We start from the raw sequence: 23,421 nt of genomic DNA, 5'->3' as shown, positions 1-23,421 counted from the left end.
TTTCCTTTAAATATTCTAAGTACACAAACGATACCCTATGATCCTATGTCATACTTTCTCATGATATTGCTCTCCACTAATAGTCTCGCCTTATATTAATCATCCCTTCAAGGTGAGATAAGCGCCATAATTATTCTATAATACAATCGGAGGTCACCGACCTTACGTCACTCCGATAGGCACATGACTTTCCTTGGGCTCCCATGCATGCGATTTAATTGTTTTTATGATAATGTATATAATATTTGATATTGATGAATGTTTATGATACATAATATTGTTATTTGTATATGTGTGGGGAATGGGGAGGGCAAGCGTGTGGATTGGTGGCTAATCATCCGGACGCGGGATGCCGGACGCGGGATTTATGGGAGAGCCGTACGCGGCGTACGTTACGTGATATATATAAATATACTATGATATAGTTGGGACCTTGTTGGGGGGGGGTGGGAGAGCCGATGAATTCGGCGTACGTATCCGCAAGCAAAAAGCACCGTTTTCGAAAAGTAAACGTTTTCTATGTACAAAACTAAGAAATACCGTGTTCAAAAAAAGGAAGCTAGGCATGCATGGCATCCGCCCTCAGCGGCACGCACGTGTACAGATCTGTCAACCTGTGGTATGCTTTATATTTCTATGCGATTCACGAATCCCGTATTAACGTGAGTTATCACGATCTCACCCAGATTTCATAATCCCGTGATATTGTTGTTCATACTTATGTTCTATTCGTATTATTATTCATGTCTTACATACTCGGTACATTGCTCGTGCGACCCCTCTTCTTCGGGGTGCGTTCGTACCACGCGGTACACCCCGGACGGATAGAAGCCGGGATAGAAGATGTTCCGGCGAAGTTGGCAAGCTCCATTTGGCTGGAGTGTAAGCGAGTCATAACACGTGCCGGGGTTTCGGTTCACGGTTAGAGACTTTGCGAACGAGTCGTGGGGTTCGGGGAGTCGGTTGTACTACGACGCAAGTTCTGTACAGTTACATGTTTTACTTGATTTAAAGGCAACAAAAGAGTATTTCAGTCATCTATTTATGTTTATTTGTCTTAAAGGTTTTCAAAAAAAAAAGAAAAAAAATTTTACGTAGTAAGGATCAGCGGGTTCGCTCGGCTCCGGTCACGGGGTCGGGTGCCCATCACACCCTGATCAAGATCGGGGTGTGACAAAGTGGTATCGAGCGAGGTCGGTCCAAGGGTTGTCTGCAAAGTCGTGTCCGGTAGAGTCCTGTTTATGAGTGTGAAGCCGGCCACATTTATAAACAGGAGGCTGCGGGGCATCTAGGAATTATTGACCCTCCTTCTGTCATTAGATCGTGCGATAGAGCCAAGTCATAGGAAACAAGATCCCTTGTACTCATCGTTGATTTCCGCAGGCGCCCGGTATCGACGGAAAAAGGCGAACGACGTTATGGAAGTCGAGAGAGGTAAGACCGGACTGATATATTTGTTCTGTTATGTGGAGGTACGGGCGCCGGACAAAAATAGTTATACATGCGGGCGGAAGGTGAACATCGGGGAATTAAAAAGGGCAAAACGGTCATTGTAGAAGAAAGGACGTATTACGAAAATATCTCGGAAGTTGTAAAGTTTTGATTGGCTTCAGATCGAGTAGTAAAGGCCATGTGAGAAAGTGGACGCAAAAATATCAGTGTTAAGGTACCAAATTCCACCAAAGTCTCGAGGTTAAGCGTGCTCAGGTGAGAACAATTTCAGGATGGGTGACCCCCTGGGAAATAAACCAAAAGTCCTACAAATTGAGATATAAGGGACAAATGAACAATTAAGAGTAACCTAAGGAAAACTAGGATATATGGATGGATAGAGACCTTAAGAGGACGCGAAAGCCGAGGTGAATTAGTTCGGAAAAGAGACAGGAAGTGTGTCACAGCTCGGGGATTAGGATAGGCTTGAATAGCGTTGGAAAGTACCTTGTGGGTTAGTTGATGGTAAATGTATATATATATGTATGCCAAGAGATAAAAAATGTGTACCGTATTTGGAAAAGAAAGAGAGTGAGCAGCTGGAAAATAAGGAGATCAGGATGCCGGAAAAAGGGTGGAAAGTAAAGAGTACCCGATATGTGAGGCATAGGATTGGAAGGAAGGCGAGGAATAAGGTATCAACAAAGACTTCATAAAAGGACTATCGGCATATAAGGAGCCCCTTAAAGGGGGGGAGGCTGAGGAGTTTGATTAAGAGGAAAATAAGGTAAAGGATAAGGAACGGGCATAAGGGAAGGAGCAGCTATAAAAGGAACCCTCCCGGAGTATTATGACACCCATAAGGTCAATTGAACATTCGAGGACGAATGTTCTAAAGGGGGGGAGGATGTTATAGCCCGTACTTCGCACGTTCGGATATTTCGAGGCGGTCGTAGAATGTTGGGAAGAAAAGACTATTTTCCAAGTGATGTTAGTGCATAAGTTGGTTACGAATATTATTTATGAATATTGTTGGACGGAAATATTGAGAAAGGCTAGGGGCAAGAAGAGAAATTCGCAAAATGGGCCGTGGAAATAATGCGGAAGGTCAGGGACAAAATGGTAATATTGAGAAAAGTCGAGGGGTAAAACGGGAATTTCACATAAGTTTCTTGAATGCTCCAAGAGGGCCATATTGGCCATGTGATTAAAAAGAAAAAGGAAAGAATGAAAAAAAAAAAGATGACAAAATAAGTCATCTTTCCATGGAAATTTAAAGAAATTTCTAGAGAGGGGCATGTGCCCCTCACATGCTTATGGGATATATATATAAATATAGGAGAGGTAGCATTTCATTCAAGAGAAATAAGAACAAAAAAAAAAAGAAGAGAAAGAAGAGGAAGGGCAAGAGTATTCGGCCAAGGGGAGCAATTTTGCCCCCTTGAAATCTTGTTCCAAAAATTAGTTTCTTCATGTATTCCTACTAATTCAAGGGCCCTCTACAACGTGGTATAGTTGTTTCGGAAGATAGGGCATTCGTTTCATCGTTTCCGTACCTTGGTTAGGTGAAGAAGTTGAAGGAAAAAGGGTAAGGTTTAATCCTTTCTTATGTGTTGTGAATGCTTGGTATATATTGTAGTATGGAGAAATGAATGAAAAACATGGAATCTTGTTAATTGAAGTGTAGCCGTGCATGCATAGTGGTTGGTGTATGTGTTATATTGTGTAGAAAAATGGATTAAGTGTATGTAGCATGTTAGTTGTTGTTGTAGTGTAAAAAAAAAAAAAAGGGATGAAATTCATGAAATGTATGCATGTTGAAGGTGGTCGTGAGTGGGCTGCCATGGTGTAGAAAAAATGAATTAATGTTAGTTAGTATTCTAGTTGTTGTTATGATGGATTCTAGGTGATAAAAATGAAAGTTTGGTGATTAAAATGGGAGTTGTAGTGGTTATGGGCTGATTTGGAACATAACATGATTTGAATATGCTTTCTTGTATTGATGGAAATAATAATATAAACGTACGGAATTGTTGACAAAGTATGTGAATTTGGAATAAAGAAAGATATTGTCGTTGTTCTTATGAAAACGGGTGGTTTCGGGTTTTATGGCGTATTGTTTGGAATGTTCTTAAATTGTGTTTGAATGACCTTAGATTGGTATTTGAACTTGAGGGCGTTGGTATTGAAACGATCGTATGTAGTTTACTTGTGTGTAAATGGAATGTTGTATGTAAGATGGTTGGTATTGTTGTTGATATTGTGGCCGAGTTCCATTCTCGGGTTGTTGTTGTTAAATTGGGCCGAGCCATATTCTCGGGATGGCACATTTACAGGGGAAATGTTTGCCAAAATTTCTGTAGACAAATGTGAATTCAAGATTGAACTTCTAAAAGACTCTAATCAAATTTGGGTAAATGTGACCAATTTGTAGATTTTGGTGGATTTGCAACGCGAATTTGGAGAGGCTGAAGGAGTGGCAAGAGGTATGCAAGACTTCACTTTCCTTCTTTGGCATGTCCTAGATATAGTAGGCTTGAACACGGGCCTCGGGGACAATTCCTTTCCCAGAAATCCGAGATTGAAAATAACTACTATTCATTCAGTGAAATTGAATTAGAACTTGCGCGAAATGTTGGAAAAACTTCCTAAGCATCCTGAACCTATACAAATAGGACCCGAATACCCTAAGAACCTCACAAGTGACGTCATGAATTGTAATATACGTAAAACTGATATGCCGCCTCATTAGACTCGAGGTGGGTCCACTATTTCCGAATTCTCTCTTACTGACCCATTTGACCTATTTTCATTCTATAGCTAAGGAAACTTTTGGATATTATTTCCGACTACTAAATAAGAATTATTTTAACTAAACCCCTAACCCCAAAACATGATTTTTCCTCACTAAAAGTTTACAAGTGTTTTCCAAAATACTCTTCTTCTCCAAAAACTAAGTTTTATAATATTGCAAGCCTTAATGATTCTATGATGAAGGGTTCCAAGTCTATGATTCCGGTCTTGAGACGAGAACGTTAAACTATTTCTTGAATCCTCGGCTCTACTCATGAATAGTGTTTTCCTTTAAATATTCTAAGTACACAAACGATACCCTATGATCCTATGTCATACTTTCTCATGATATTGCTCTCCACTAATAGTCTCGCCTTATATTAATCATCCCTTCAAGGTGAGATAAGCGCCCTTAATTATTCTATAATACAATCGGAGGTCACCGACCTTACGTCACTCCGATAGGCACATGACTTTCCTTGGGCTCCCATGCATGCGATTTAATTGTTTTTATGATAATGTATATAATATTTGATATTGATGAATGTTTATGATACATAATATTGTTGACTGTATATGTGTGGGGAATGGGGAGGGCAACTGTGTCCACCTGATTCAGCTGGCTAATCATCCCGGACGCGGGATGCCCGGACGCGGGATTTATGGGAGAGCCGTACGCGGCGTCTGTTCTGTGATATATATAAATATACTATGATATAGTTGGGACACTGTTGGGGGGGGTGGGAGAGCCGATGAATTCGGCGTCTGTATCTGCAAGCAAAAAGCACCGTTTTCCGAAAAGTAACTGTTTTCTATGTACAAAACTAAGAAATACCGTGTTCAAAAAAAAGGAAGCTAGGCATGCATGGCATCCGCCCTCAGCGGCACGCACGTGTACCGGTTACGTCAACCTTTTGTGGTATGCTTTATATTTCTATGCGATTCTACCGTCCATGTGTAGTTATCACGATCTCACCACGATTTCATAATCCCGTGATATTGTTGTTCATACTTATGTTCCTATTCGTATTATTATTCATGTCTTACATACTCGGCACATTGTAAATCGACCTCTTCTTCGGGGTCGCGTTCATGCCACGCGGTACCCGGACGGATAGAAGCCGGGATAGAAGATGTTCCGGCGAAGTTGGCAAGCTCCATTTGGCCGGAGTGTAGCCGAGTCATAGCACACGTGCCGGGGTTTCGGTTCACGGTTAGAGACTTTGCGGAGACGAGTCGTGGGGTTCGGAGTCGGCCTTGTACTACGACGCAAGTTCTGTACAGTTACATGTTTTACTTGATTTAAAGGCAACAAAAGAGTATTTCAGTCATCTATTTATGTTTATTTGTCTTAAAGGTTTTCAAAAAAAAAATTTTACGTAGTAAGGATCAGCGGGTTCGCTCGGCTCCGGTCACGGGGTCGGGTGCCCATCACACCCTGATCAAGATCGGGGTGTGACAATATGTAAGGAGTACACAGGTTATATCCTCATACGAACCTATGATTTCCATATTATGTTTATTTCATTTCTGCCTTACATACTCAGTACAATGTTCGTGCGACGTCCTTTTCTTCGGACGTTCGTGTCTGGGGTAGGCGGGGAGGCAGTCCGATCCCTAGAGCCCATTGTGAGCACTCCATTATCCGGAGGTGCTACCGATTATTCTTTTGGTACATAGATATTCATATTTTGGGCATAGCGGGGTCCTGTCCGTCCATATGTCTTCCTAGCAGAGGCTCGTAGATACGCATGTGTGGGGGATATGGTCCCAGGATGTTCATGTATATGTATGTATATGTATATGTATATATATACTATTTTGATGGCCTAAGGGTTTATGTTTATAAAAATAATTAAGTTTCCAATAATGATATGTTTCCATGAATTTGAGCATGTATTATGTATGAAAGGTTATGGGTAATGGGACGAGTGGTGTTCGGTGGTTAGCCCCGGATACCCGTCACGGCCCGTAGCTCGGGTCGTGACAGTGATATGATATGATATATATATATATATATATATATATGTTGGCCCGTGAACGTTGGTATTTCTGCAAGTGTGCTTCGAGATGGTAAGAATATAGATGAAACTCGCAAAATTTCTCTAGAAATAAAAAGAGAATGAGATATAGGTTTGCAATATGTCTTGAAAGGTCGTGCCTATAGTAATGATAGGATTTGACTAAGTTGCGAGTACGGCTGACCTCGAGAAATAAGTTAACTGCTGAATTGATATTAATAGCAATTAGGAGGTCTATATCGATATGGTAAAAAGAAGAATTTGAAAAGGGCTTGCGATAATAAGAGATTATTTTAAAAAAAAAAGGGGCTGGTAAATTTTAATAGAGAGTTACATCGAGTTATCAACTGAGTTGATTAGCAAGGATAAATTATGACGAGTTTATAGTCAAAAGAAGTAATAGTATGATTGAGACAAGAGTACAGAGGGAAAAGAATTGTGACGGATATGAATGTATTGATAAGACAGCTTGTGAGATATTAAGGATAAAATTGACCAGAAAGAGTAAAGGGTTAAGAGGTGTTACACTATAGGATTGATTACGAACAGGATATGATGCGATTATAATGAGAATTGTCATGAAAATGAGTAAAGCCTAGTGAGGAAGTGACTAAAAGGTATGACGTGATCTATGTGACTAAGGTATAAAAGCGAGCTGTAAAACAAATAAGAAAGATTTATAAAGTTCTTCTATAGGGGAAGTTCAGAATAAAGATTATGTGGTAACGGAAGTGATAGCGAGTGTCACACCCTAATTTTCGGTAAGGCGTGATGGGCACCCGACCCTTATTTAGGGCCGAGCGAACCCGCGGACTCTCGTTATACTCATAATCATGTTGGGCCCTTAAATCATGACAGAATGCATAAGGAAAGCTTTTCGAGGAACAATACGCTTTTCATCTTTCTCAAATCAAATAAAATTTGTAACATATGGAACTTGTAACACAATGCATAATAATAAATCGGCTTACGTAGCCGCTTACAAACCGACATCTTATATACACGACACCTGTCCGGCAAAGTCTCTAACATAACCTGCATGCCATAACAAAAGCGCTCTGACTCGGCAGCACTCCGGGAGGAAATGGAGCTCGCCAATCCAGCTGGACATCTTCTACTAACGTCTTTTACTCATCTGGGTGTACCTGCGTGGCATGAAACGCAGCCCCCGAAGAAAGGAGGTCAGTACGGAATATGTACTGAGCATGTAAAGCATGAAATACGATAAACGGGGTCATACTGAATAAGGAGTACAGAAAATCATAAGGCTTGACTCTGAAACATAAATCATGCATGCCAATATCATATCTGTACATATACATACATAGCGTGTCCCGGCCCTCTAGTGAGGGACTCGGTAAGTAAAATCATCATGTCATCATGTCATCATAACATCATGTCATCATATGCAATACACCGCCCCACAGTGATGGGGACTCGGTGAATAACGATTCCGGGACCTCGGTGGAGGAAATCATGTCTCCATCATGTACATATATAAGGGGATCCTGTCCCCGGCGCCATCATCATATCATCATATACCGTACCCGGCCCTCTAATGAGGGACTCGGTGAACAATGCAGTGAACTATGCACGAATATATACCCGGCCCGAGACTCGGTGAAAGATATAATAACAGCTAGCACGAGCAGAGTAGTGAGAAACCATATGCACACACATCATCATTACAGACTCAATGGATAAGTAAGTTCTTAAAACGGAAATCTATCAAGTTCTTTCAAAAAAGGTCGTTAGGACTATGCAAAGGAAAATCTCGGGGCCCACGGATATGCATCAAACCAATCCGGGCCCGCCAATGAAAGTTAAAGTCATAATACGTCATAGAATCGTTTACGAACATATCAAAGCAATCCGGTTTCGTCTAAGAAAGTTACGGCCATTAGTAGACACAGAAGCTTTTGAGAACAAAAATTCCTTTTTGCAACATTTGAAATGCAATCATACATAAGACTTAAGGACTACAGTCCGACCATGTGAAGAATGTCAACATCAAGAAGTAAATAAGAATCATAAACGTGCTCGGAACTTAAGAATGGAATTTCCCCCAAGGCACATATCACGTCATACCTTACTTACGTCTAGGACATGCCAAAAGAAGGAAGGAGTAAGCTTTACATACCTCGTCCGCTTCCTAAGCTAATCCAAACCTAAGTCTCGGGCTTCCCAAGATCTACAACAACATCATCAAGTACTAACATTAGCCATAAAGTACTTAAGAATTCAATTATATCGCTTATTTAATAAATTGCATTTCCCCTATAAACTCATCCTCGAGAATTCAACTCCTACCAAATCTTCAACAAGCATACTAGCAACATCGACGAGTAATTCAAAACGCATTCTACTTACATTCAATTCAACTACATACATTCAAACCAACATCAATGCCTACACGTCCAATTACTAATCCAAAACCATTCATACAAGATTCAAGAACATTTCAAACAATCCGCACAATATCCAAAACAACCCATCCAACATACCATGCAACCCGAAACCTCCCAAGTTCAAGAAAACAACAACAACACATTTCTTTCTTCCAAATTCATATACTATCTCAACAACCATATATTACAATATCATTCATGTAAATGCAAGAAACTATACTATCAATATACTAACTTCTACATTGACTCACAAACGGTCCAAACTTCAACTTGTATCATCTAATACTTTCATTTTCGTCACATAATCCACAACACAACAACCAAAATATACTAAATGAAATTGATTCTTCACTCCTATACCACACAACACATACACGGCCAACCCACACCCACGGCTCAATCCCCACACACATAATTTCATGAGTTTCATTCATTTACACACTCCACAACATACACAAACCACGCATAACATATGAAAAAGAAGATTGAACCATACCTTTTCCACTTAACTTCTTCACTCGGCTAGAGTTGTGTTTTGCAAGAAAGAAGAGTTTGCTTGCTCCAACAACCATCCCATGTTAATAAGGACCTTCCAATTGGTAGAAAAGCTAGAAGGAAATAATTTTTCTTGATCAAAAATTTGGACATGGAATTCGGCTATAGCTTGGCCGAATGGTCCTCCATGTTTTTTTTTTTTCCAAGCTTCTTGAATTCTCTTAAGGTAAAGATGATAAATGTGACTAATTACTCACCTTTCATATACTTATACAATTAGCACATGTGGCCCATGGCCCACTTCACTATGCACGGCCACTTGGCCCCTTTTGGCCATTTTCATGAAATATTTATTTCACTTCTAGCCCTTAATTTTTCATGAAATGTTTAACTTCCATAATACTTTTAACCCCAAATTCCTTGATATTCCATACCAATACAATCATAAGAAACTTATGCCTTAAAACAAAGTCGAAAAGTAGCCTTGTTCTTAACTTGTCGCAACCAACTTAAAATATTCCAACGTACAAAATAAGGGATATAACAGTGAGCACCAGAGAAGGAGGAGTTAATTAAAAGAAGGAAATGAGAAGAAAGCGAAATAACAGTGTAGCGATAGGTCCGTATGTGTAGTTGAGGACATGAGTACTATAGAAAGCGGAGGCCATGAACGACCAAGTTATAGAAAGATGAGAAACGAGGTAGAATGAATGCTAGAAAACGACTGGTATGATACGAATAAAAATGGGTGAACAGAATACGTTTTGAAAATGAGAAAAAGGATTACGCGAAAGTAATGTGTTCCAAATGATACAGAGGTAGCATAAGATTCCTCGTGTGCAGAATAAAAGATAGACATAGACGGGAGAAATGATAAGGGAATTCTAACGGAAGCACCCAAGATAGACGTAATTAATTGAGTACGAGTATAGGATGAAAGGGAAGCATATAGTTATGAACTTAAAGGTATAGTACAATGACAAGGTTATAAAATAAGACTATTATTAAGATGAACTTGATATGACTTTGAGTAAGTTAGAAGTCGATACTAAGCACACAACAAGGGAAAAAGGGCATAAGGCATAAAGGAGTACTGTGTGTATACGACTTCACCTCAAAAATAGTGGAATCCTTAAAGGACAAAGACGGTAGACTTGAGGAACAAATGGTGTATTACAAACTTATCAAAGGAAATAGACGATATAAATTGGGATAAAGATAATGTTACAAGAAGACTTTGGACACTTATCGCGGAATATAAAATCTTGCCCTAATTGAGGTTGGAGCGACTACAAGTACTAATTAATTATTATTTGGAGTAAGTGGAATATGCTTTGAATGAGTTGCTACATTGGTTGCATTACTCGTAGGGATTATCGGATGAGATTTTGTACTATATACGAAAGGTTTTTTCGCTTTGTGATTAATTAAGGTTTTGTACGTGGATAATCAAGTTATACATCATAAGGAAAAGACATGGATAAGGTACAGTATACCAAGTGAATTGAAAGAAAAAAAGAGATTAGGTGAATTTGAAATTGGAAAACGGTGACACATAAGCCCAGAATATAAATAGATAATGGTATAAGTACACCTTAAGAGGGGAAAGCGGTCTGCGAGGAATGCAAGTGTAAAGATGGAGACAATTGTCACGATAATATATTTGATATGGATGCTTAAACTTTAAGCGAGATCTCTTGCTGAGACAAGCTAGTAAGATCTAAAAGCCAGCAATAAATGGATAGAAGTCAGGATGGTGATGGAGACAGTGTTGAGAATTAATTGTAAAGGCCTTGAATGATATGCCATTAAAAAGTGGGTGCTTATAAGAAGAAAGAGTACGACAAGAGAATGGTATCGAGTAACTTAAGGAGATATGATAAAGGATGCAATGTTATGCGAGTTCGAGGCTAAGATATTAGCAATAGAATTATTCGCTAATGATATTGCGACTTATGAGTAACAAAGGTGAAGGAATAGAAAATCTCCTATAGTAGGAAGCGAGAAGATCAAGGGTGAATAAAGAAAGGGAAAGGAGTATGACCAGGATAGGCTACGAACGAGTTTTAGTATGCATGAGTTATGAAAAGCATAATGAACCGGGGAGAAGGAAAAGACTATGCACAAAGATTGGGTATATTTCATACAAGTTATACAGAATAGTTATCTGTTGCGAATATTTGTATGCTAAGAATGAGACCAAGTAGTACTTGATAAGGAAAGTAAGGATTCGGTAATAACAATCGATTGTGATATTTTGGATACATTAAGAAAAGATGTAAACATGGTTTAAGTTAAGTTACCAAGATAGAATTAATACTAAGGGCAATAGGACATGGCCATGGTTGAGTCGAAGGTTCATCCTGATACCAATTGTAAGATAAGAGAAGAGAAGGCAAGGTAAAGCATAAAGATTAGTGAAACAACGCTAAGGTATTTCTCGGGCTAATTTAAGCACCTTCACATATTCTTGTAAAGTTTGCAATATAATGTGTGACAAAAAAACTAAGAGCAGAATCTGAGTAAAAAGGGCAATAGAAAAGTTTGAATTAAAGATACAGAAATGACACGAGATAATGTGCCTAAAGTATTACAAGTTGGATTAAGGGAAATGGTGAAATGATCTACGCGAGACGATCAGAACAAGCTGGTTACTGGACGACAGTGAATTTATATGTCAAATAAAAAAAATAGAATTATACTAGTGAATGATAGTTAAAGCACAGAGAAGCTATGTAAAGTTATTATATGAAGGGACTCTAGCACTACTTGATAGCCAACTCTAAGGATTGAGATTAAGAGCTAAGGAGTAGGGTGACAGCTTAAGCCTTTTAAAGAAATTGAGAAGTAATACATGAGACTGAAGATCCCAGAATATGGATTCCATTACAGGCTTACCTTGCACTCCAAGGAAGTATGATTCTATATGGGTTAATGTAAATATGATGACAAGATCAGCTCACTTTCTTCCAGTCAGGACTATTTATCCAGTTAAGGGCTATGTAAGATTATATATCAAGGAGATAGTGATACTTTATGAGGTTCCCACATCTATGATCTCGAAACGAGAGGGCTCGGTTTACTAACTCTGAGATCATTCCAGAAAGGATTGGAGTCACAAGTGAATCTTAGAAGAGCAATTCACCTTCAGACTGACGGACAGGCCGAGCATACTATTCGGACGCTAGAAGATATGTTATGGGCCTGTATGATTGACTTCAAAGGTAGCGATCAGCTGCCACTTATTGAGTTTTCCTATAATAATAGCTACCATTCTAGCATTCTGAGAGCACCGTACGAAGTTTTGTATGGCGAGAAGTACGGGTCACCTATGGGTGAGTTCGATGTTGGAGAGACTAAGTTAATCGGCCCAGATATGATTCAGCAAGCTATTGATAAGGTGAAACTTATTCGAGGAAGGTTATTAGCAGCTCAGAGTCAACAGAAGTCATATGCAAACAATCGACGTCGACACTTAGAGTTCTAAATTAGCGATTGGGTATTCTTGAAGGTCCCATGAAGGGTGTAATAAGATTCGGCAAGAAGGGGAAGCTTAGCCCGAGATATATTAGCCTTATCGGTTGTAAAGTGGGAGGCAAGGTTACTGTGGATTGACCTACCATCTAATTTGGAAGCAGTATATCCAGTGTTTCATGTGTTTATCCTTCGCAAATGTATTGGTGATCCTTCCAGGATATTCCCCGTGGATGATATCCAAGTGACAAAGAAGTTATCGTACGAGGAGGACCCTATAGCTACTGGATCATCAAGTGAGGAGATTGCATACTAAAAATGTGGCTTCCGTCAAAGCATTGTGGCGAAATAATAATCGGGGAGAGATGACCTGGAAAGCCAAGGAGGAGATGAAGAATAAGTATCCTTACTTGTTTCCTTTGCCTACTGGTAATCTAAATTCCTCATTTGATTATATTAATTGGTGGATGAGACCATGTGTGATCGCAATAAAAGAGACTCCCCTGAAATCTCTGTAAGACCTTATGGGACTGGTTTAACATTCGAGGACGAATGTTCTAAAGGGGGGAAGGATGTTATGCCCCATATTTTTATAAGACGGATTATTCGTAAGCTAATCGCGACAAGTTAAGGACAAGACTAATTTGGGACACGAGGTAGAGATTTTAACCTTCGATTTTGTTTCAATGCACAAGTTGCTTATAAATTTTATTTGGTATAGAAATATTATTAGAGATTGGGGATTAATTAACCATGATTAAATTATTAAGTGGAGATTAGTGATTAATTATGATTAATTAGCTTAATTAGACCACAAAGTGGGCCCCACAACACATGTGGCCAAATGGGATTGGTTGATGGAGGATAATGGGACACATGTCAAGGTTGGACATGTGTCACCATCATGTGTGCCATATAAATACTAATATGATGACAAAGCAACCATTTTTCATCTTCACTCAACTTAGAAAGTTTAAGAGATAGAGAGAGAGACTCTCGGCCATGGCTGGCCGAGAGTGATGTCCATGGTTCTTGATCAAAAAAATAAATTTTGATAGCAATTCAACTCTAGAGAAGGTGTATAAAACCGTGGAGTAGTCATTGGAGTAACAAGAACAAGTATAAATTCAAGGCACAAGTTGGAGCCAAGTTGAAAAGCCAAGTGTTAAAGGTAAGGTTCAATCTTCTCTTAAATGTGTTGTGGATGATTTGAACGTATTGTGATGTGTAGATGTGTATAAATATTGTGTATGTTGATGTTGGAAAAGCTGTCCAAGCCGTGTAGGGGCTGTTTTAGGGGGAAAATGGCGAATTGATTTTATTTGGTATTTGATTGTTGTTGTTATGGATTGTATGGTGAAAATGAAGGTTCAACGATTCAAGTTAAAGTTGTAGTTGTTTGTGGGCTGTTATGGGAGTTAATATGATGTTAATATAGTTTGTTGTAATTATGTAAATGATGTTGTCAACGTGTGGTTGTTGGTATAGTTCATGAAATTGAAAGAAAAGAATGTGTTGTTGTTATTCTTGTCGAGTTTGGAATTGCGGGTGGTATGGTATGTTAGTTGGGTTGTTTGAGATGTTGTGCGGGTTGTCCGAAGCGTTCTCGAGTCTTGTTTGAATGGTCTCGGGTTAGCACTTAAACGCATAATCATTGGTATTAGCTTGGTTGTATGTGGTTGACTTGAATGTAAAGGAAATGTCGTCAATTGGTTAGGAAGGAGTTACTAACGTTAGAATACGTTTTGAATTCCCTCGTAACCTAATCGTAGTTCTTAACATCTTAATATAGGATAAAGTACTATTGGGCGGCGATTACGGGTTGTGTTGCGAATAAACGTTAAAGGTATGTAAAGCCTATCCCTTCTTTCTTTTGGCATGTCTTAGACGTAAGCATGATACGATATGAGCTTCGGGGTAACTCTATTCATAAGTTCCGAGCATGTTTATGATCCTTATTCACTTCTTGATATTAGAATTCTTAATATAGTCGAGCTATTGTCCTCGAGTCTTTTGTATTACTAGATCGTAAATGATGCATAAAGGTTCCTATTCTTAAAGGATTCTATAATGAATAATGTCCATAACTTTCATAACCGACTTAATAACTTAATACATGTCTATTATCCCCGAGGCCTTATTTTGATATAGTTCATAATAATATTCAAAATCCGAACATGAATTTCGTCCTAATACTCGAGCGTTGATTAGTCTACTTATCTATTGAGTCTCAAAAAGATGATTTATATGCATATGATTACCGACTACTCGTTTGTGCATTCGTTATTACATCTTTCACCGAGTCCCTCACTAGAGGCTGGTACGGTATATATATGTTATGGAGTATCTTGTGTTATGGAGTATCTTTGTGATACGGAGTTATGCCGTGTTACGGAGTATCTTTGTGTTATGGCGCCAAGACGGCGGCGACCATGTTCACCGAGTCCTATAAAGGGCCGGATATATATATGATATTACTATGCATGATTTGTACTTCAAAAGTAAGCATTTCGGTATTCTGGTCATTGTACTTGTTTTCTGTACTTCTTATTTCGGCTATCATCTGGATTACTGTATTTCATGCTTTATATACTCAGTACATATTTCGTACTGACCCCCCTTTCTTCGGGGTTGCGTTTCATGCCCGCAGTACGTACGCTCATTTTGGTGATTCGCGAACTTAGGATACCTATTCTCGTTATCTTGGAGTGCTCCCTTGTCCGGGAGCTTATATTTTTGGTACAGAACCTTTGTTGTATATGTTTATCTAGGGGTACGACGGGCCCCGTCCCGTCATATGTTCTTGTTGATACTCTTAGAGGTCTGTAGACATATGGGTGGGTTGTATATAGTTGTTGTTCGGTTGTGTACGTATGACTTATGTTTTGGGACGTTCCCATTCGTAGTGGCGGCCTTGTCGGCTCGCGATATATATATATATATATATATATATATATATATATATATATATATATTGGGAATGATGAATGTAGTGGCAGCCTTGTCGGCTTGCGTATATGTTTAGTTGGGGCGTACCCACATTTGTGATAGCCTTGCCGGCTTATGTACGATGTTATACGTTGGTAGTTGTGACTCACGGAGACGGAGTTGTCTTGATATATATACATATGTGACAATTTTGAGACGACGTCTTGCCTTTTTATATAAGTTCTTTATTATGCTAATTGTGAGCCAATTATAGTTAACAGGTGTATACGAGTGTCCATTTCGGGCACTAGTCACGGCCTACGGGATTGGGTCGTGACAGATGGCATAGAGCATAATAAATCATTCTGATCTTGAGTAGTAGCTTTCTGCACATGCTCTAAGATGCTATAGTCTAATGATGTTGGCTTAGAAGAGAATTGTTGTTGATAGAAGTCTATAGCTGCTGCTGAAATCTGATCCCTATCTTCCAACCATGCACCTTCATCATTCTGTATTCTATTAAGTTGCATTCTCTTCCTTCTTCCATTTACCAAGCTGTGAAAAAACCTTGTATTTCTATCTCCTTCGATTGCCATTTAACACCCCGACCTTTTGTTTCAAAACTCTTCTTCAAAATGCATATATCTTTTGAATTCGGCTTGAGCTTGTTGCAAAACCATTCTATTAACCCGAAGGATCCTCTTCAAACAACTGCTCTTTGATCTTAACAATATCCTCTCTAATAGTTAATTGCTTAAAGATATCACCAGAGGTCTCTTTACTCCATACAGATAGAGCAGCTTTCAATTTCTTCATTTTCAACTTGAAAGTAATAAAAGCATCTCCAACAAACTCAGTACTCCAATGTTGTTCCACTGTATGCAAGAAAGTCTCATGATCTACCCAAAATTTTAGAAATCTAAAAGGCTTGGAGAATTGTTGAACTTGTTCTCCTGCTGTAAGCAAAAGAGGTGCATGATCTGATCCAGTACTGGATAAATGCTCCATTTGTAGATTACCAAGCCATTCTTGCAACTGATTATTGACTAAGATCTGTCAATCTTTTGAATATGCAATCTTCCCCAAACTCTACCATTCCACCAAGTGAAAGGCCGCCCCTAAAGTCAATATCCTACAGGTCACAAGAGTTTTTGTAAAATGCAAAATCCTCAACCTCAGTTTGGTGAACAGGCAACCCACCTATCTTCTCTTCTTCATGTAAAATGACATTGAAATCTCCACCTACCAACCATGGAAAATTCATGCTGCTTGATAAAGAATAGATATTATCCCACAGTTCCAATCTATCCACAGCATCACACTTTGCATAAACTAAGGTAGTGACTAACATTTTGCCGCTGTCTAGGAAAGTAAGCTTGAGAGTAACCTGCTGATCAGAGTTCATCAATACTTCCACCTCAATGCCATCATTAACAAAAAACCAGATTTTATCATTGCAGTTAAACCATAACGCATACCCAATCTCCTTTTATATTTGTCAATGTGTCTAGAATCTTAAAAGGCTCCATGAATGCTATTAGAAAGAATTTATGATGTCTATGCAACACACAACTCTATGAAATGGCTTCGAGTATTCACAGATCTTATGTTCCAAAAGAATGCCTTCATCATTAGGAACTTAATTTAGAACTAGCACCCCTCTTTGACAGAATCCTGGATGGTTATTCTCCAGTTTTCTTACTTACACTTGTGTTTCTTTTAGAAGCTGATCTAGTAACCACCAATTCAATATTAGGATTACCCTTCCTCCCTTTCTTACTACCTTTAGTCTCATGTGAAGAACACTCCTCCAATATTAGATTACTCTCAAACTTACTTACCATTTGTACTGATCACATCTTGCCATTCAGTAAAGCAACATTTATTCTCCAAATCCTTCAAATTATATGACACCAGATCATGTAATTCTTTATGAGGAGAAGGTTTCTTCTGTGTAGATACTACATTAGAATTATCTTTCGAAATTAGATCTTGAGCGAAGCCTCCGATCCATGGATCCGATCTTTACTTGGAAAGCAACCAATAACCCTTTCATCTTCATTCTCCAGGCTAATTGAATACTTTCTAATCTCACCTTGAACTTCCTCATTAGAGACTTAATTCATATTCAACTTACCTGCTTGAGTACATTCAGACATCTGATTTTCCTAAGAAGCTTTAGAAACCTCCTTTATATCATGATGCCTGTTAAGTACATCAGAAATCTGAGTAAAATCTTCATCTTCATCTCTAACACCCCTATCTTTCTCTCCTAGTTGTTGATCATTTGTATCTGCAAGTCTTTGGTATCTTTTGTTAACTTGTACTTGATCCTTATTAATCAGATTATTCACCCCATCCCCAGGATCATGCATAACTTCCAAAACACCTTTATCTGATCAACTTCATATTTGCCCCCATATTGATCAATGGGTTCAGACACTCCTTATCCAACATTAGGATCTTCATCAATTCTTCCATGCACCATTACAGACTCTTGTACCTCATCAGATATTCCATTATTCTCCTATTCTTGACAGTCATAAGCCTCTTTTGAATCATAATCCACATTAACCTCCTGAGCTTCTGCTTTACCGTCCACCTGTTGATTATTAATCTCTTTTTTAACATGATCACTATTAATCTATTGTGTTTTGTCAATAGCTACTACACTTTGATTATCAGCTTCACTATTTTGCACCTTATCAGCTTTATTCTCATCAAATTCACCCTCTTCCAGAGAAATGATCCTATTCTTAGCCTGATCTTTGTCCTGAGACAAAATTACAGCTTCTACACCATTATGCATATTATTAACTAAATTATGATCCTTCATGTCATATACAAATGCAACTGCAACCCTTTGCTCTACAAAAACATCATCTTCTACCACATCCTCCACATTACTTTTATTATCATTGTTCAACTTACTAACTTTAGTATCCTCTACTCCTTGGTTCAAAGCCTCAAATTTGTTTGACACAGTAACTTCTTTGTTTCCATCATCCTTCCTAGTTGGAATCATTTTGTTCTTGTGCTGCCCTTTGTTTCCAGGATATGTTACCTGATACCTTGGATAAAACTTTTGGTAGATATTGTTGCATTGGTTTTTTCCACCCCTATATCCTCTATATCTTCTTTGTTGGGCTTCGGCCCTTGTTTACTTGTTCCAGGTTCTTCTGCTACAACTATAGCCTTTCCATTGTTCTGAACCACTTCTTCTTTGTCTTCCACCTCATTTTCTAGCAGTTCTGGATGAAGCACCCAACAATCTTCATTGGAATGACTTTGCAAAAAACACTTTGTGCAATACTTTGGTAGGTAGTCATACTGAATATTAACTTGAATAGACCTGATATCCTTTGTAACATCAACTTCAATCTCCATCCACACAGACTTAGGCAAATCTGCAAGCAAATGTACTTGCACTTTCACTCTTGCACTATTTGGCCTAGTTTTGTTTATAGTAGCAGCATCTAGTTGAATTGGCTTGCCCACAGCTGATGCTAATGTAAACAATGATTCCTTGACAAAAAAAGTAGGAAGAAGGTTTGGAAATGATATCCAAGCCATAGCAATTGAAGTCTCCTTTTCAATACTAAACTTAGAATCATATATCAAAGGTCGCATTTGATAAGAATGACCATCCTTTGATTTCAACCAAAAAACACTTTTTGACGAGATAGCAATAAAATCTTCTCTTAAATCACATCTTATTAATACATGCCTATCTCTCAAAAAGCCTACACGACAGTTACCCTTTGCACCACACTGTTGAGGTATAATAATTGTCAGTTTATCTAACTCGGGCCATCCATACGAAAACTTACCAACTATGCCATTTTGTAGGTTTTCAATCATCTCCATTCGTAAGACTTCAGAGGAGGACCATCTTACAACGTGTTTACCATCTATAATCTCCACCTTCTTCATAGGGATGGGTTCACACGTCTGCATGGGATTTTCAATAGTATCATTGTCACGACCCAACCCCGTAGGCCGTGACTAGTGCCCGATCTGGGCACCCAAACACACCAATCAAACGAGGCCACACACAGATGGCTTATACAGCCACAATTACCAAACACTGCCTCAGATTATATCAAACACATCCCGGTATATAACAGAAGCCGACAAGGCTGTGTTTCAAATTTATATAATTTCCAAAAAAATTTCGGCAGAGTTTCCTTTGTTTTACGGACTATCCAAAATAACCATGCACGCAGAAAATACCAACAAAGGCCACACGGGGCCAATAACAGGCAATATATATATACATATGCGGGCCGGGGGCTGCCGCGGCGAATGGAATCGCCCAGACACAACATATACAAACACAACTGCACGGAAGTAGGCACAACCCACAAACATGTCCACAGACCTCTAAACAGACAGACAGAATCAGATGACGGGACAGGGCCCCGCCGTACCCCTGAATGAATATATATACAAATGCACAAACGAATATATACCAGAAATATAAGCTCCGGAATGAGAGGAGCACTCCAAATAGCAGAAGAGGGTGTCCTAAACTGGCGGATCACCAAGCTGTGTGTCTGTACCTGCGGGCATGAAACGCAGCCCCCGAAGGAAGGGGGTCAGTACGAAATATGTACTGAGTATGCAAAGCAGAAGATATAGTAACAAATCTAAGCCATGATCGAAACAGAGATGTAGAAAATAAACATAATAACCAGAATCTCAAAATGCTGTCATCCGACACGCAAGTCATGCAACAGAAGTACAGAAAACAAATATAACGATCAGAATGTCAATACGCTTACTCCTGAATTACAGATCATACATATACATATCGAAGCACATCTTAACATCATACCTTATCATCCGAGCTGACATTAACCGATGTGGGATTCGCCTAAACCAATGTGGGATTTGCCTAGACCAATGTGGGATTTGCCTAAACCAATGTGGGATTTGCCTAAACCAATGTGGAATTTTGCGTCATCATTGGGTTTGCCCCACCATTGGGTTTGCCCCACCACTGGGTTTGCCCCACCATTGGGTTTGCCCCACCACCGGATCTGAAACCGCGATCATATTTCCGAATCCATATACATCACATACAACATAGCATACATACACAGTACCCGACCGAAAGGGGCTCGGCGTACCGGTCATATCATAACACCAGAATATATGCGCATCGGTAATTCAGACCATCATATCATGATTCGGAATGCACATCATATTTCAGAATACAACATAGTGCGTGCGAAAACATAACCGGCCCGGGACTTGGCGAAAAATGTAACCACAGAGTATACGAACAGAATCGTGAGTAACCAAAGACAGTTCAAAACGATTTCAAAGACTTAATACGTTAATCACAACGAACCGTCATTTATAAGCCAAAACAAAAATCAAATTAGATTTTCTTTCGAATATCACTCGGGAACATCTCACACCAGATTTCATAAATCATAATTACGTACCAAGATCATGTGAATAATATCATTGTCATAATTCCAAAAGATAGGTAAAAATAGTCACATTTGAAATCGGAATAATAATTACAACATTCTCTTTCAAAAGTTGTCGAAATTACATAAAGGAATGTCGCGGGACCCACGGACGAGTGTAGACCCGAGCTGGGCCCGCCTATGGAAAACATACTCGTCTAACATCATACGACCTTCTACGAAAATCTCAAGGCAATCCGAGCTTTTCCGTGAAAGTTATGGGCGTTCGTAGCTTTTGAATCGTTAAAGAATAACCTCTTAAAAAAAAGCAGCTTTCATGTAACTTTTGCAACTTATGAATTCTAAGGATATAAGGATCAATGTTATGGAATATTAGCACAAGAATACCAAGGAAACAAATGCGAATCATAGACAAGCTCGGATTGCGAGAATAGAGTTTCCTAGAGGCTCGTATCATAGCCTATTTTAACTAAGGCATGCCAAAAGAAAAGGTTACTTTACATACCTCAAACGCTCTCCAATACAATCCGAACTCAAGCTAAATCCAACCTACGATTCGGGCTGCCCAATGTCTACAAACAAGTCATAAAATGCCAAACATTAGCTAATGACTTTTTGGCCTTAAGTTCCAAATTTGCCCTTAATTCTACAGAAATTTGGGCAGCATTTCCCCTGTAAATAGGACACCCCGAGAATTTAACTCGGCCAAAACAATCAACAACAACAACAATAACCAACCTAGCAACATCAACAACCAATCCGAAAGACAATACAACAATAATAACTCTCTTTTCCATCATTCCACAACTTTCATAAATTCACTTCGACGACTTGCATTCAAGCCAACGTCGACGCTTATACATTCACATACTAACCCGAACCCATACCAACAATATTTAAGGACCTTCTAAGCAATTCATACAACATTTCCAATAATTCAAATTTTTCTCCAATTTGGCCGAAAACAGCCCCTAAACCGAGAACCTCACTTCAACTTATTCCTAATTTTCAAATTATGATTGTATCCACAATTCACATTCTAACAATGCTATTTTCACCAACATACAAATTACATTAAATGTACAAAAATCTCCAAATCAGTCCGCAACAATCACAACATCAATTTGAGTCAATAAACATTCATTTCCAACATAGAATCCATAATGACGACGACCAAAACATTAAGCGATATTCATTCGTTCATTGTCATATAATATGACCCATTTCGACCAACACTACACATATACATATATGGATGATTCTCAATCGTTCTTCACCTTACAATGATCATAACAAACTAACTAGCCATTAATTCATAGTTTCCACACAACACAACAAACACCCATTTACACGACTCAAGCTCCACATACACAACTCGCTTCCAACATTACATATTTCATGATATTCATCCAATTTTTCATATTACAAGATACAAACAACCTTTATAACACAAAAGCAAGATCAAATCTTACCTATCCTCTTCAATTCCACAATATGCTAGGGTTTCCAATGGATGAAAAATAATGGGTTGATCGCTCCAACGACACCTCCACGCTACTTTGGGACTTCAATATAGTGGGTTAGCATCAATAAAATAATTTTGGAGTGACTTGAATAGAAGGTGATTTTTCTCCTTGGCTGGCCGAGAACCCCCTTGTGGAGTTCTTCACTCTTCAATTTTTTTTCTAAGTGTTAAAATGAACTAAAGATGACTAGTGGTCATCTTTTAATCCCCCCTTGAGTTGTACAAAATCTTGGCCCACATTAATGTGTTGGATCAATTAAAAGATGACACAAAAATGGTGTGGGCACCACTTTAAATGCCACACGGCCAACCATGGAATTGGATGACTTTTCCAACTTCCAATTTTATCACTTTTGGTCCCAAATTCTCCTAATTATTCCATACCAACAAATTCATGAACAACTTATGTCTTAAAAAAAAAAATCAAAGGTCAAAAATCCCGACTTTGTATCCCAGAATAGTTTTGTCCTTAACTTATCATAATTAATCCGGATTGTTCCAATGTACAAAAATACGGGTTCTAAAAATCATGCATAAGGGTATGGAGATATTTATGTTCAGTGTTCGTAGGGGTTGCTGTGATTGGATGTTGAGGATTCTTTGGACAGGAGAGAGGGGGGAAATCTTAATGAGAGAGAGGCTGACCAACCACTAGATGCGGTGGCTGGCCAGTGCCCAGAGTGGCCATAGAAATTTTAGGGTTTTCAAATTAGGGTTTGCTGGGAGGAGAGAGGAGAGTTTTGGGTAGCATATGAAAAAATGTAAGCCCAAATCCTTACACTTAATGGACGGAGAAGAATTCTTGGATGCTCTAGATGTGCTAGAACCAATCGTGGAAGAGGATCAACAAGCCCATGAGGAAGGGGAGATGTCACTGTTGGCGCTATTGGGCCATGACAAGGCCC

Source organism: Lycium ferocissimum, chromosome 12, assembly GCF_029784015.1.
Source record: "Lycium ferocissimum isolate CSIRO_LF1 chromosome 12, AGI_CSIRO_Lferr_CH_V1, whole genome shotgun sequence".
Lineage (NCBI taxonomy): Eukaryota > Viridiplantae > Streptophyta > Magnoliopsida > Solanales > Solanaceae > Lycium > Lycium ferocissimum.
This window is presented reverse-complemented; position numbering follows the sequence as displayed.